The sequence below is a fragment of the Mustela putorius genome, unplaced genomic scaffold, assembly GCF_011764305.1.
Source record: "Mustela putorius furo isolate JIRA1106 unplaced genomic scaffold, ASM1176430v1.1 tig00000275_pilon_pilon_pilon, whole genome shotgun sequence".
Classification (NCBI taxonomy): Eukaryota; Metazoa; Chordata; class Mammalia; order Carnivora; family Mustelidae; genus Mustela; species Mustela putorius.
In genome coordinates, this window is record NW_025421341.1 from 2,405,222 (window position 1) to 2,422,361 (window position 17,140).

Genomic DNA, 17,140 nt, shown 5'->3' on the forward strand with positions numbered 1-17,140 from the left:
ATGCTTAATAATGAGTTATTTATACTACTTCCCAATTTTCTATATAGCAGTCCCTTTCCACAGAACCAATTTTTTTCGTACTAACATTTCTAAAACCACAGCAGCTAATTAGGTAAGGGTGGTTTTAGATATAAAGCAGCATGCATACCGTTATACAGCACATCAGTGACTAATCAGAATATATAGTAAAGCATCCCAATGAACCCAAGATCTTTTTCCACCTGATGCATAATTTTTATGACGTATGGTCCTGGATTACTATTGGGGTTTATTTGAGACAGAAACTTAGAGATGGGGCTGATTAGAAGAGCACCATACAGAATCTTTCTGTATTAGGACAACATCACAACGTTTCTGAATTAGTGCACATGGGCCAGTGGTGGGCCAAAGCAGTCCCAGGGATGGGCCAAAAATGTCCTTCGGTTCTGGCTTGCGTTGTTCTTGAGAAGTCAGCAATTATCCTTCTCGTCGTTCACCTGGATGTGATGTCCCTTTCTTCTGGCTGCTTTTAATATGTTCTCTTTTCACAGATGTTTGGCAATTTGATGATGAGGTATGTTTTGATGTGGTTTTGTGTTTAGCTCGCTTCACGTTCACCTATTTCCTTGGGTTATATTTTTCATGCATTTTGGAAAATATTTAACCACTATTGCTTGAAACCTCCATCCATCTGTACCTGCTCCCCCTGATAATCCAATTGTGTAGATACTGACCACTTGATCTGTCCACAGCTCTCTGAGGCTCCGTCCACTTTTTGGTTTTTTTCAGTCTTTGCTCTCTCTGCTTCAGTTTTGACAGTTCCCATGTTCTATCTTCAAGCTGTGGTTTTTTGGGTTTTGTTTTCCTGCCATGTTCAACCTATTTTGTGGTAATTTCTTGTTGGTTCGAGAGCTTCTATTTGATTCTTTTCCTAAAGACTCCATTTTTCTGCTAAGCTTCTCTACTGTCTCGGTGTGTTCGTGTTTTTCTTTTAATCCTTGAACGTATTTATAACAGTGGCTCTAAAGTCCTATCTGATGATTTCATCAGCCCAGCTATTTCTTATTCTATTTACATTGGCTAATTTTTTTTCACTCTGGCTGTAAACTGGGATTGGTATATTTGTGCACAATTCCCACACAGGGTCCTTGGTCTGTGAGGTACCTTAAAGCTATCATAGTAGGGAGCCCAGTCGAAGCCTCTGGAACTTCCCTCCACTCCTACCAAAAAAGGGATATCAAAACAAGTTTCACATCCATCTATGGGGTAAATGACAAAAATTAATGCCATCCTTCAGTATCTAATGGAAGAATACTTTTGCCCGGGCCCACAACAAAAGTTACACTGAATCATAATCTTCGACTTCTGCTTTGATACTTTGAGCAAAAATAAAATATGTTAAGATTGAAAAGGGGAACAGAGGTACAATTGTAGCAAATATTAGAATATAAGGGAAAACATTATGGATAATGTTATTTCCACATGCTTTAGACCTAAGTGATTTGGACAAATTCCCAGAAAAATACAACTAAAATATAAACAAAACTAAAAACTAAAGACTAAAGAAGAAACAGAAAATCTGAATTATCTTATAATTGTTACTGTAATTGAATCCATAATGAAAAGATTTCTCAAAAGGTAAAACTAGCTCAGAAAGTTCCACACGTGAATGAAACATTCAAGGAATATGTTCTAATTTTAAACAAACTCTTCCTCAGTCTAGAAATGAGGAAAATATCCCCCAACTAATTAATAAACCCAACTGAAACTTGCTAATAAAATTAGACAATGACAACATCAACAAAGAAAATTATAAGCCATTCTCACTATGGGAAAGCCCTAAATATTAGTAGGCCAAAGTGAATGGAGTATATAAAACACAAGGATACAAGAATTGTTTAACCTTAGAAAAATCTATTCATGTAATTTACCTCCTTGAGGTGTAAGGAAAAATATATTTGGTCTTTGTCCCACGTTCTTGGCACAGAGCTTTTAAAATCCTTGGCATTTCCTGAAGGAGAGGAGTGTCTATTGTGATTCATAATGAGGCCCTTCTACCCGACCGATAAGAGCTGATCAGGAGGAAGACCACACATAGGACTGGAGGTTTGGAAGTTTCAGTCCCTGTCTCTGACATTTAGGGATGGGAGGGCAGGGGGACTGGTGGTTGTTTGATCACCCACGTTCAGTGAGTGCTCAGTCATGCCTCCTTAATGAAACCTTAAGAAAACACTCTTGAACAGAGAAGTTCAGGCTGCTTCCAGATGGGTAAACACATCCGTGTGCTGGGCTGGGGGTGTGTCTGGAGAGGGCATGTGAGCTCTGAGCCGGCCCTCCTCTGCCTCCCATTCCCTTGCCACATGCATCTCTTCCATTTGGCTCTTCCTGAGTTGTGTCCTTTTTTGACGAAACTGGGACCATAACTGCAGAGCTTTCCTGAGTCCTATGAATCATTCTGTCAAACTATCGAACCCGGCAGAGTGGTGGTCCTGGGACGTCTTGTATTTATAGTCAGGTGGGCGGCAGTGGGTATTACAAGTACAACTTATAACCAGTATCTGAAGTGAGGACAGTCTTGTGGTCCCGAGCTCTTAACCTATGGGGTCTGTGTTAATTCAGCATTGTTAGTGACAGAGCTGAATTGAACGTAGGACACCCAGTTGGTATCAGAGACAAGATTACAGGAAAGGTACCACACAGATTAACAAATTAAAAGGAAAAAAAATCATATGATTTCCTCAGAAAGTACAGTAAGAAACAGGTGGCAGATCCTTTAGGTCTGTCTGCCCAGACCCCACACTGGTACACACTAGTGTACCATGAATGGGTTACAACTGAACCAAGCCTGTGAAGGCTTATGAAGGCCAGAGCCCTGGAGCTCACCGCTTCCCCAACTTCAGACTCATATTGTTTTCTACTGTCATGTATGAGTAGTATAATTTTTGACATGTGCTGTTGTGTCAAGAAATACAGATTTTTTAAATAGATGAGCTTCACTCACTTGGGTAGCTCTTATTCTATTGTTCCACATCCTGCTCATCGGGGGATGAAATCCATTGGTTTCATCTGAGTACAGTTTCTCTGGAGGTTCCTCAAAATGTTGAAAATAGAACTGCCCTATGACCCAGCAATTGCACTATTGGGTATTTACCCTAAAGATACAAACGTAGTGATCCAAAGGGGCACGTGCACCCGAATGTTTATAGCAGCAATGTCCACAATAGCCAAACTATGGAAAGAACCTAGATGTCCATCAACAGATGAATGGATCAAGAAGATGTGGTATATATACACAATGGAATACTATGCAGCCATCCAAAGAAATGAAATCTTGCCATTTGCAACAACATGGATGGAACTAGAGCGTATCATGCTTAGCGAAATAAGCCAAGCGGAGAAAGACAACTATCATATGATCTCCCTGATATGAGGAAGTTGTGATACAACATGGCGGCTTAAGTGTGTATGAGAAGAATAAATGAAAGAAGATGGGATTGGGAGGGAGACAAACCATAAGTGACTTGTAATCTCACAAAACAAACTGAGGGTTGCTGGGGGGAGGGGGTTTGGGAGAAGGGGATGGGATTATGGACATTGGGGAGGGTATGTGCTTTGGTGAGTGCTGTGAAGTGTGTAAACCTGGTGATTCACAGACCTGTACCCCTGGGGATAAAAATATATGTTTATAAAAAATTTAAAAAAAATTCTAAACTTGTTACTACTAGGAATTTCCTCTTTTCTTCCCTCCATGCCTGAACTAACATGACACAAGGATCATGGCTAAGAGTGTGTTTTGCAAACGCAAAGTTTCCTCAGTTGGGCTGAGTCAAGGCCAAGACCAAGGGTGCAGAGTGTTAGCAAGCCTATGTGACTACTTACTCATATCCTCCAATGTAATTGCTTTTAGTGATCAAGCTCATATTTTCCATCTCCATTGATCTGACTAGGTCAATGGGAACTTACTATTACTTATTAACCTCTGAATATGCCCATGCATAGAATTTCCAAAATGACGGGTTATTCTGAATGGAAACCAACAGATGAGCCAAAATTGAACCCACATTTGCCAATGATTTGCAAACATTTCACCTACTATAGAAGTTTTCATAAATGGCTTCTCTCCTGCTTTGATTCCCTCCAAACTGTCACTGAAAAAATCTCCTTGAAAACTCTTTCACTGAGGAACTTCACTCTAAGCCATCTGCCCTCCTCCCTCTCTGCCCAGTAAGACCCTGCGGCTGGGTAGGGTGGGTTTGTCCGAGCAAAGCTTGTTGCCCCTCCCGCTCCCGCCCTGCTCTCCTCACGCGCTCTCTGTGGGGAGTCTTCCTTCTTGAAAGGATTTCAATCATAACTCTGCTCCACAAACTGAAGTCATGCTTGGTGAGTTTCCAGCATCTTTTTTTTTTTTTTTCCTGGTTTTCCATCCTCATTAGCCAGGAGCCCCTTCTAGAAACCAACACAGCACGACTCTGTTCTGGAGCTTGTACCTTCCAGGTGAGCCTCCCGCGGAGCAAACTTTGAGAACTGCAGGTTTCCTTCGAGATCATCGCCACTGAACACGGTATTCTCAGTGTCTCCCTTCTCTGTCAAGGCAATCTTCCCTCTGCAACCCGAAGGAGAAAATTTCCGCTGATCCTATGACCTCCAAGGCTTTGTCCCATCACACCTTCCCACCCCGCCACTCCAACACACACTCGTGTTTACCATTACTCCTGCCCCTATAATCGCTGTTTCCGCGCTCACAGATGCAAAATGCTTCTATGTTAAGAGATGGTTAGCATTTTCTTTTGTCACAAAATCAGGATCTCTGCAGGCTGGCTTTTTGGATTCTAAGCCATACTCTTACCTTGAGGGCACGGACATTGCCATGCTACCCAGCCAAAGATATCCGGTAGGTTTGCTCAAAAACAATTCTTGTCGGGTCAGCCTTTATTAAATCCTCCCCGGGAGCTGATATTTTGGGAACAGAATATGACTGGTAAAGAGAACCACGCGACGTTTCCAAAAGCAAAAGCGTATGCAACCAATGAAAGGATAAAATTTCAAGGCCTGTATAGTAAAGCAGCTGTTAGATGATTTACTGGAAAATTCTTCCAAAACATAACAGAGGCTTCCTACTACAAAGGAAATATTTTCCCTTCGAGTCCATAATATTAAAGTTCAATACGTTACGTGCTCCAAAGACCCCTCTACTAAAACCTGAGGTTTTCACAAAACTCTGGGCGTTCGGGATCGGATTCTCGTTCCGTCCCTCCCAGGGGCCCGAGCATCCCCGGTGCGAGAGCCGGGCCGTGCGCTCTAAAGCGCAGGCTCGTCCCTTCCGTGCAGGTTCCAGTCGCCCCCGCAGAGGCTGGGCCTCCGCGTCTCACGGAGCGAGCGACTCATCCGGACGGAGGCGCGGGACCCAACCCCTCGCTTCCCGTTAGAGAAGTGGCCTCGGATCTGGCCGCAGGGCCCGGGGGGTTGCACCGGCGGGCGGGGAGGACCGCCGCGAGGCCGCACTTGCAGGGGGGCGGCGGGCGCAGGCAGGGAGAGAACGCGGAGCCCCTCCAGGGCCAGCCTCGGCCCCGCACGAGCGCAGGACGCCGAGGGCCTTTCCCGCTCCAGCGCGCGGGAGTGTTTCCGTCCGGTCGCGTGCAGAGAACGAAGGCGACGCTGGGCACAGGGCCCGGGGCTCTGTCACCGCGCCAGGCCCCAGGCGGTGACGTCGGCTGCATCTGAGCCGCCGAACGGGCCCCCCGGCCCAGACCAACGCGTCCCGTGCGCCTCGGCCTGGACTCCGCGAGCACGCGGCCGGTACGGGGCGTACGGGACAGCGGTCGCGCTCCGCCCGAGGCTGTCCGCCCGCATTCAGCGTCCTGCGGCTCCCGCGACGAGCCCCAGCTGCGCGGAGGGCACCGCCGAGCCTCCCGGCCGGGGACTCCCGGGACTTGGATCCGCCCCGCACGAGCCGGATCGGCGGCGGCGACGAGAGACACCGCGAGGCCCCTGCAGGCTGTTCGGGAGGCGCCGACCGGGGCTGGCCCGCGTGTCCCCCGGGTGCCGGCGCGTGGGGCGGGCGGATGTCGGGACACCCCGGCAGACCCCGGCACCGATGCGACCTGTTTGGCCGAAACTCCGGCCACACGGGCCTCGTCTCCCGGAGAAACCAATGAGGCCACGGTCCGGTGGCCACCGCGCCGCCGACCTGGGAAGGGCCTGTCCGGTGGCCGCGGCGCGTGACCTCACGGCCGCACTGGGCTGCGACAGGAGCGGGGCGGCTCAGCGGGTCCCCGGCTCTGGCTCCGGCTCAGCCTCGGGCTGCTGGGCCGTGGGGGTTGGAGGCCCGAGTCCGGGGCAGGACGAATCCGGGCCGCGAGCTTTCCTGCCGATGAAAGGGGTTATTTGGGGGAGAATGGGGAAACCGACTTCGAAAACCTCATTCCGTGAGAACAGAAGGTCCCCGTCTGAAGAGGTGCACGTCTGGTCCGAGCTGAGAACTTCGTCCTTCCTTAGGAAAACACTGCTGTTTCCGAGTGACCTTGAACTGTTGACTACATGGACCCTTCGAACTTCACTGCTAAGGGGGGTTCCGATTTTGCCTCCAACGATGCTCTGCTCCGCTGGGGGACAGCACCCCCCCACCCTCCACCCCCCACCTTGTGCTCAGCGCCCTTGTCCCCTCCGAGGGTCAGCTGTGAAGTCCGTCCCGGAACAAAACGGTGCAGGGTCGCCGGGCCCACGAGTTCACAGTTGGCGGGAGATACCTTAGGACCAGTCACGGAGCTGGTTTTGTCCTCTGGGTTGTAGCTTCCATTCCGCGGCCCGTGGTGTGCCTGCCCCTTGGTTCCTGCTCTTCTCTCTCTGCGAAGTGACCCTGGTGTCCTTCAGGGACCAGGCAGCTCCGGGCTCACAGCAGGTCGGCTCAGGCCCAGGCATGAGTCATGATGGGTCATTCCTCTCGGCCAGTGACTAGTGTGGGGATCAAACCAAAAAAGAAACACTGCTCTGGGGCTTTGGAAAAAGACTTTCCTCCCCAGGAAAAGGAAACTTGACACGACTGAGCAGCCCCGTTTTAACCCACTCTGCAACCCCAACGCTGGGCTTCTCGTCTGGGGAGAGAATCAGCTCCTTGTCATTTAACTCCACTGGATATGGAGAAAGTTGCAGCTAAAAGGATCGTCAGTGGTAAGATCTTGAATTTATTTTCTATTTCTGGAAGAGAAACCAAGTCACAGGCTATCAGCGCCTACGTAAGAAGAAAAAATAAGTATTCATAGTAAGCTACGCGAATTCACACAAATGCAGTCAAACTTGCTCATCTGTGAAATGGGTATAGCAGCACCAACAACGCCCGAGGTTTATGATGATTAATTTCTTTAGTACAGATAAAGCTCTTAAAATAGTACTTAAAATAAAGACTCAATTTAAATGTCAAATGTTATTATTATGGAGACGAAACAAGAAGGATTGATCATTCTGGACTAAATCAGGGCTACCGACTAGGGATCAAGATACAGTCACTTGCAAAGGGCAAGATTCGGGTGGAGCCTGGTTAATACAGGCAGGACGGTAACTGCCGCTTAGCAAGGTCTTCCATCGTGCTGTTCCCTCTGCAAGGGTGTTCGGTGATTGGGCCCCGGCAGCAGCGCCCTGGGGTTGGAAGCTGATAGGCTGAGTGATGCCCCTCTCCCCAGATCTGTCAGTGTCATTATCCCCAGAACCCGTGACTCTGCTTCCTTACATGGAAATGAACTTTGCAGATGTGATTAAGATATGGGGTCTGGAGGTGGGGAGATTACCCTGGACTATCTCGAGAGTCCAATGTCCCTCTATCAGGGAGGAAGGAGATCCGAGTCGATAGTGGGAGATACACTGTTGGACACCAGAGGCGACAGTGAGGGGAGGAGGGGGCCACAGCCAAGGACCACAGGACGTCCTAGAAACCAAGAAGGGCCAAGGAAGCCGCTTCTCTCCTAAACCTCCAGAAGGAACTCAACCAGACCAACAGTTTGAATTTGGACTTCGGACCTCCAGAACGGTAAGAGAGTAAGTCTGAGTTGTTCTAAGCCAAAGTTTGCGGCCATGTGTTACATTAGCGATAAGGAACAAGGATTTCTGGCTAACCAGGTAAGACATGTCCCCTGCGTCTCACGTGTACGTCCTTCAGTGTCGGTCTAGATGTTTGCTTGTTTGTTTTTTAAGATATTTATTTATCTGTTTGACAGAGATCACATGTAGGCAGAGAGGCAGGCCGGGAAAGAGGAAGGGAAGCAGGCTCCCCGCTGAGCAGAGAATCTGACAGGGCTCGATCCTAGGACCCCGGGTCCATGACCCAAGCCAAAGGCAGAGGCTCAACCCACTGAGCCACCCAGGCGCCCCCGGTCTGGATGTTTTTGCTGCAAATAACAGAAGTCTCGACTGAAAATGGCTTACACAGTTGAGGCATCTGGGATGTCACATAGCAAAACAGAGAAACAGTATCAAAGTTTAGGTTGGTTAAGCTATAAGTTGGTTAATTCAGCAGCTCAGTGACATCATCAGAGATCTCTGTGGTTTTTTTCCCCAAATTCCTGCTCGGCCAGTCTCAGCATGATCTCTTCAGACTGGTCCATCCAGAGTCAAAACGGTTGTTGTGGCTCTAATCCCTACACCCTTACATGTTAATACCCAAAAATTGAAAGATAAAATGCCTTCTTTCAGGCCACCTTCTTTAAGTACAGGAACATTTGGCCAACGGTCCCCAAGGAGACCTTGCCTCCTGTTAAAAGAGGACGTTCATGACCTCCACCCTGACCTCAGCCTGGACTTGACTGATTGAGTTCTTCTCTCTGGCTTATCTCTGAATTCAGGCAAAAGACCCTGCAAGCAAAGCACCCCATGATGGCAACCCTCAAGTAATAAGGACTGCCCTGATGTCAGCAAGACTCTCCATGAATGGACCCCAAAGACAAGGATCAACCTTCACCTTTCCCACCCCCTGCATGTGCCCACCAAGCTTTGTCTCACATTTTCCTTATATAAACCTGGAAGCATTTACAGTACTTTGGAGCCACCAGTCCATCGTCTTCTCAGGTTGACCTTACTGAAATAAATCCCTCTCTTTTTCACCCCCACTCCTTTCTATGCCTTTGTCGGCAGTGAGCAGCTGAAACGTGTGTTTCATGGGCGGGAACCCCCAGTGCGCTGGTTGCCATGCGGTGTTACCAAGAACGGAAGGACTCACCGATTTCTAAACCGGTTACTAGGAAAGGGACGGACTCAAGATTCACCTCCAGGGACAACAGAAGAGCTGGTCCCTCCTGTAGGAGGAGCAAACGGCTACGTTAGAGACAAAGATTTTACAAAATCGCGGAGGGCTGTCCTTTTCAGCAAAATGTGCAAACGTCTGTAACTTGCACTTTTTTTTTTTTGCTCGAAATCTTCTGACCTGGATGTGCATTCATTTATTTAATACTTTTCTTTGCTTAGAGCAGCCCCCAAATTAATGTTTATGGAATCAAAGCTCAATAATGGTTATTTTGTGTCTCCAGTGGTATTATTTTCTTATTTGGTTCTCAACAATTAGGCAGATATTTACAGTCTACTGGAGATTTTATTAACATGAATTTTATGTTAGATTGAATAAAAATAAATATACTAACTCTTATGTAATATTTTCTCTAGGCCTATTGTTATACTAATGACTTTATATAACTCTTCTAATCTTAGTATTACTTGGGGGGGGGTGTTTGAGTGGCTGGGGGGGTTGTTAAACCTGGGCCTTGAACTCATGACCCTGAGATCAAGAGCCACATTCTCTATCGATGGAGACAGCCAGGTGCCCCTGAAGTTTTTAGTCCCCATTTTATGGATGAAGAAATTGAGGCACAGAAAGGAAAGCCATTGATAATCCACATACTCCTCCTTGGAAAAGGCTAAGCAATGGCAAAGAGTAACTCTCACGATATTTTAAAAGGAAATAAAGACAATGGTAAGCATCTGACTCTTGATCTCAGCTCAGGTCATGATCTCAGGGTCATGAGATCGAGCCCCTCGTTAGGCACTGCTTTGGGCACGGAGTCTGAGATTCTTTCTCCCTCTACCCCTGCCCCTGCTCTCTTGTGCATTCTCTCTCACTCTCTCTCTCTCCAAAAATCAAATAAAATTAATAAAATAAAAAGAAGTAAAAACAATTTAGTAAAAATGCCTGATACATGACATAAGCTACAGGATAATTTTATACCTACATTTCCCAAAAAATTCTTTAATAAAATTAAAGACAAGCATCATTCGAACCTAAACTGAGGGATGGATAAAAACATGTTTTATGTGTGTCTGTGGGAAAGACCCAACAGGGAAAAAAAAAAAAAAAAAACTTTATAAATTGTGGTCTAACACTCATGAGCATGAGAAAAACACTCGAGGTTGAGCGGGAATCAAAATCATTTGGCTTCCTGAAACTGGAGACCAATATATTTAATGTCTTTTATATGTTTGCAGAATGACTTTGACCTCCCTCTGAACTAACATCTTCTTCTAAAACGTGCCTGGGGTCTCGTGCTACAACCATTCTGGACCTAAAAGGCCTGTATTCTGCTTTGGCTCTTGGGCTCCTCTAATCACTATTTATCCACTTTATTGTTATTGGGTTTAGATGTAATGAAACCAAATGATTTTATCAGTTCCCGCATACAGATGGAGACAGTAATAAACTTCATGTTAAGTTTATTACGATTCCCTCCAGGAGAGAAAACGATGCCGGCTAATGCTGGCTCCACCACGTCTGTCGGCTGGCGCGGCAGAGGACATCGAGATGCTTTCTAAATAAGCTCCAGGACAGTTGGAATTTCTATACCAAGGAAAACAAAAACTCCCTCACCTGAATCCTATTAGAGCTGACAAGGGTTTCAGTGAAGCTAGATCGTTGCTGGAAGATGGGACAGGGTCGATTTCATGATGCCGAGTGAGCCAGAGAGTGCCTCCGAATACACACGCGCCGAAATCCAGGAAGGGCAGAGAAGGCTCGCTTGTGGTCAGTGCAAAGGGCACCACACGTGAACTCACAAAACAAGACTATTTGCATGTGGCACTACGTTGGCTTCCTTCGGGCTCTACTTAAGCCGATAAAGAAAACCCGAAAATGTTGCCCATTCCTCTGAGTGATTCCAAATGATCCTGTATTTGATGTGGTAGAGGTAAAGTAGCAAAGACGCAAGCTTTCTTTTTCTAGTATTTGCCATCCAGAGTTTTTCTTTTGTCAATTATTTCTAAAAAGGAGTTACTTAAAAGAGTTTCCTGGTGATTGTAAATTTCTCTTCTATAGTTTTCCTATAACCAGTTTGTTGCCAAGCATGTCAGGAGAGGCTATTTCCTCTGAATATTCTTTTTTTTTTTTACCTTTTATTTTTAATTGAAGTATAGTTGACATATAATACTGTATTCATTTCAGGTGTACAACTGAGTGATTAGAATGAATATCCACACTTGTCAGACTTTAAAATTGACATTTCTATGGCATTCTGAATCATTGCTGGTAAAATGTAAATTAGTCTAGTGGGTTGCAAACTAATTTGGCAGTATATACAAGGGCGCTACAATGTTTGGGCATTTGACGGAGTGCTTCTGTGTCTGGAAGTCACTTTCAGGAAATTACATAAAATTCAAAAACCATATTTCTGTTGTTTATATGGTAATTGTGCTAGCTGAGATGAGATACAATCTAAAGGCTTAATAACAACAAGATGGTTAAGTGAATAATGATATAACCGCTGAATGAGATGTTGTTAATTCTAAAATTGGTAATAAAATGAAAAAATTCTTAAATATAATAAAAGTTCAGAAACAGGCAACAGGCAGAAGCAAAATTGCATTTGGCATTTGATCTTAACAACATTAAAAAATACGTACTTTTTCAAAGATATATATCTCCAAATGCCCATTAACAAGAGAAAGGATAATTAAGCTGTGGTGTAAGCACATGATAAAAATCTAAAAAATGTTTAGATTTTAAAAGGCATAATTTCAGCCATACAAGCCAACAGGGATAAATCTGGATAACATATCTCTTTTTTAGATTTATTTATTCATTTGAGATGGAGAGAGAGAGCATGCACAAGCAGGGGGAGGGGCAGAGGGAGAGAGAGAGTCTTAAGCAGACTCCCCACTGAGCGTGAAGCCCCAGGTGGGGCTTGATCTCATGATCCTGAAATCATGACATGAGCTAAAACCAAGAGTGAGATGCTTAACTGATGGAGTCACCCAGGTGCCCCATGAATCTTAATAATATACCTAATAAAAATAATCTTTCAAGACAAGCTAACTAAATCTTACATTATTGAAACACAGATTCATATACATGTGCGTATGTGTGTATGTGTGTGCCTGATGAACCTAAGAAAAGGAGTGGCAATAAACATAAAATTTGGGACAATAGTTATCTCTAGCAGAAAGATACAGGGTCCAGAGGAGTAGGGGAAAAACAATTAGGTAGAGGTCAGTTACTGGAACAGTCCATTTGTGGGGCAGGGCAACGGGTCTTCTGCAAGTCACTTTGTTTTATAATGATGACCAAAATCAAGGATGGCCGGGGCGCCTGGGTGGCTCAGTGGACTAAAGCCTCTGCCTTCACCTCAGGTCATGATCCCGGGGTCCTGGGACGAGCCCCACATCGGGCTCTCTGCTCCTCGGAGAGCCTGCTTCCTCCCCTCTCCCTGCCTGCCTCTCTTGCCTACTTGTGATCTCTCTCCCTGTGTCAAATACATAAATAAAATCTTTAAAAAAAAAAAAATCAAGGAAGGCCATGCATTGGCCAGGCAATGACCAAGAATTATGATTTATTTGATTCTCACCATTGTTAGAAGGTGAGATTACGACTGACATTTCTCCTTTATACATTTCTACAGTTTTTAATTTCTATTACTAACATTATACTTTAAAATTATAAAAACAATAAACGGATCTAGAAAGCCTGCAGGTATAAAAATTCAAAAGACTTTTTAATGCCTGAGTTTGGATGCGCTAGAATTACCAACTGCAGGTCAAGCAATTGAACCCAAAGCTAGGATTTAATTAACATTAAAGGACAGACAGTAGCCGGTTATATCATCCAGATCTGGTTTTATTTTCTTAGTTCTGATGATTCAAATTCTTTGAGAATGTGACCATTCTAGGTTCTAAGTATAAACACCTAAAACTACCATATTTTCTCATAACAACAATAGATGACACTGACTATTACTGCGTGCCAGGTACTGGGCCTGGGAAGCATTGGAATCTGTATTTTCAGTCCTAGGCCGGCATCAACTCCTTTCTGTAATTTTCCAATGTTTAATATCGACTTCCAGATTTCTAAAATTCTTAGGATACTAGTCTTAAAAGTCACTTCCAGAAATTGGAACTCACCTGCTCAAGTGTTCTATTTTCTCCAAATACTGAAAATATAGCTGACATTAATTATGCGCTAAGTGCTTTTCATCCATGGCCAGACGTAATGTTCGCACTAGATGTGTGACAGTTAACTATTATTGTCCAAATTTGACAAAGCGGGAAGCTGAGACACAAAGAAGACAGGTGCTTTGCTCAAGATCACACAGTAGTAGATATGGGAGCTCAAGATTCGAGCCTAGACTTAATATGGATCAGCCTCCTCCTGAGAACAACCAAAAAAATCTTAGCAAATGCTGATCTTTTTTTTTTTTTAAGATTGATTTATTTTAAAGGGAGAGAGGCCACGCGTGTACACACGTGAGTAGGGGGGAGGCAGAGAGAGGGAGGGAGGTCCTCACGCAGACTCCCTGTGAGTGCGGAGCTCAAGGTGGGGCTTGGTCCCAGCACCCTGAGGTCATGGCCTGAGCCTAAGGAAACCAAGAGCCGGGAGTTTAATCGACGGAGCTACCCAGGCGCCCTTCAAATGACGATCTTCATGTATACGTCTTTACCACAGTGGGAGCATCATCAGTCCGAGAAATGGGCCCAGAGTTCAGTCCTGAGAACCCAGCGTGAGCGTCCGTTCGGGGCACAGTTTCTCGGGCTCAGGGGGAGACAGAGGCTGGAGGACAGAGGCCGAGGCCATGGTCAGGAGGCGGAAGAGCAGGACACAGAGGCTCCGCGGCTACTTTGGTTAAATGCAGGCTTCGCCACATATTAGCGTTGTGACCTGAGAACGTCAGGGAGTTCTCTGTGCTTCGTTTCCTAGGACGGTGACACCGGCTCATAGGAGCAGCGGCCTCCGAGTCGTCGTGGGGGTGGAACGAGTCCATCTGTGTGGCTCCGAACGGCCACACAGCGCCCAGCGCTCACCGGACAGGAGCTGCTTCACCTGCAGCCTATGTGTTCCCAGCCTGAGACCTTGAATCCGCCCCCGCCCCCCGTCTCTCTCTTGTTATACGTTCATAGGATGCTTTGAATTGCTTTGAATTACTTGGGAAACAAGCCAAGGTACCTTGTATAATATAGAACGGAAAATACCCTTGCGGGGACTAGTAAATTCACCACGTTAATGGTGTGGAGTAAAGGCTCAGACACGCATCCGTTGGTTTTCTTTGCTGTTGAGAGAACCTGATTCTAGAACAGCAGATCCAGGTCCGGGCTCGGCTCTGTCAGGAACTGCACAGGGTCGCCCGAGTCTCAGCTCGTAGGGTCCTCGGTCTTCCCACCCGACAAGGATGGCCCAGGCCCCCCCCGAATGCGGCTCCTGGTGAGCTCTGGCTTCGGCGGGGCTGTTGTGTCATTCGGAGCTCTGGGCTTCGGTGAACGCTGGGCTGCAGGGGGAGCTGGAACTCCACTACGTGGGGGCCGGGGGCAGGGACCGCAGCCCTGGGGCAGGTGTCACACATCCAGGTGAGCGTGCAGGGGTGAGAGGGACCCAAGAGACCAGAGAGAACATTCTTCCCGCAAATGATGGTGCGCGCGTGCTCACAATAGGAGCTGTTCGAGGCCGGGTTTTTCCTTTTTGACATGAAACATATGCACATTTCCATGGGACTTTTTACCCCTAAGTGCCCCCAACTGAAATGTTCGTTTTGCATTTGTTTTGGATCCTTTAGGACTCCATGAACCTTTAACTCGGCTTCTAGGACAGAACATTTGTATTTGTTTGGCAGAAATTTTCTCACAGTTCATGTCCAATTATTAAGTAAGTTAGATAGAAAATAGTGATATTACTACACTTTCATGCTGCTCACCCTTGACATTTTCCATAAATAGGAACTTTGTTCATTGGCTGGAATCCTGTTTAATGCTAAGTGCTGTCAGAGGCAGGATTTGGTACACCAGCCTCCTTGGAGAAAAGGAGGTGGGCCTCTAATTCAATTACGGATGGAACTGAATTTGATAGCCCCAGACTATTTGCCAGTAATATTTTTGTAGCCACAAATAACCTGGTGACTCAGCATTTTCCTTCACAGTGAGGTCAAAAAAGGGTCTTGGTAGTCATTCATTTCCACATTTCTCAGAACATCAATTAAGTGCCCATCACGAGCACGGCCACTCAGAGCAGGAAAGCCTCCATGTTACCAAGGCCACGCGGAAGGGATCAAACATTAAGGTATTCTTCAACCGCAGGTGCTATGGGCTGGCATCTAAACAAAGGAGGAGGAGTCCAGGAAAAAAAAAAAATCTAAAACTCTTTAGTTAACCTATCATCGGAATATTTAGTATTGCTTGGACTTGAACCAAAAGTCATTTAAAATTTTGTTTCTCGGGGCACCTGGGTGGCTCAGTCACTGGGCATCTGCCTTGGGCTCAGGCCATGATCCCGGGTCCTGGGATCGAGCCCCACATTGGGCTCCCTGCTCAGCGGGGAGCCTGCTTCTCTCTCTTCCACTCCCCCTGCCTGCATTCCCTCTCTCACTGTGTCTCTCCCTGTCAAATAAATAAAATCTTTAAAAAAATAAAAATAAAATTTTGTTTCCCAAAATGTAATAGAAGAGAAGTACAAATGGCTAATAAACTACGAAAAGGTTTCTGGCCTCACCGTGGTTTCCAAATATGGAAAATAAAGCAAAATACTCTTTTTCTCCTATAGAATTGGTAATTACTTGAACATCGATAATATCCGATGCTGGTGGTGGAGGAACAGGGGCTCTCCCTTAGCTGCTGGGCCTTATGGTATTGGTAAGATTTTCCAGAAAGAAAAAATCTTAATGTTTTACGTATCCTTTGACCCTGAAGTTCTACTTTTAAGAAACTCTCTCTCTTTTTTTTTTTAAGATTGTATTTATTTATTTGACAGAGAGAGATCACAAGTAGGCAGAGAGGCAGGCAGAGAGAGAGGGAAGCAGGCTCCCTGCTGAGCAGAGAGCCCGATGCGGGGCTCGATCCCAGGACCCTGAGCCAAAGGCAGAGGCTTAACCCACTGAGCCACTCAGGCACCCAAGAACCCTTTTAAGGAAATAATTATAAATGTATAAAAGGAGTCTCCTTCAAGGATAGTGCCGCAGTGTTTTCAGTAATGAATGGTCAAAAGCATTAAATGTCCAAAAATAGGGGATTGGTTAATAAAAGATGTTATGCTCGTACAATGGCGCAGCGTATAATCCTCGAATACAATGTTATGTAATATGCTTATGCTATATTAACTCAAAGACATCTTGTCCTGGAGCAGCTATTGTCCCTAAATAGATGGATGTGAACCGAATCCTTGATTTTTTTTAATTTTTCATTTTTCTGTATTTTTTTACAGTGAATCCATTTGCCACTTTAAAAAAAATGATAAAATGTAATAGTTTCAATAAGAAAGAAATGGATAAAGAGTGATACAACGCTTCTTAAACTTGCATAAGCTTCTAAATGCTATTAAAGCAAACAGATACTGGCCTTCCCCTAAGAGCCCTATGACAGTCCCTTTATTAAAATGTATATTTTACTGGTTTGGATCAACTCAATTCCAAATAATTGAAGAGTATAATATTTGTCGAAGACACTGTGCATACGTAGGATTCGAGAGCCCCTGCTAGACATTGTGTGTAACCCAGGAGGCGGCTGTGCACCGTTTCAGCGCACCGCTGGGATTTGCAAACTTGCTCTCCTGTCCATGGAAAGCCCGTGGAAATAATAGGAAGAGCTGACAGACGTAGATGCTTTTGTAGTTGAATCTGAAATAATAGGGGTAGAAAGACCACGGTCACTGGTACGGGGTGGCCTGCGCTCAGTTCCCGCCTCTGCCCTTCGTGGGCTGCGTAACCTCGGCCAACTCACCGAC

At 45.7% G+C, this 17,140-nt stretch overlaps 1 long non-coding RNA gene across 1 annotated transcript; it reads left to right on the forward strand.

The window, feature by feature from the left end:
- Window positions 1-7,812: 7,812 nt before the first annotated feature.
- LOC123391680 lies at window positions 7,813-9,074 on the forward strand. Its single transcript, XR_006606385.1, has 2 exons — window positions 7,813-7,999; window positions 8,811-9,074. It is a non-coding gene; the product is annotated as an uncharacterized LOC123391680 (long non-coding RNA).
- Window positions 9,075-17,140: the final 8,066 nt, after the last annotated feature.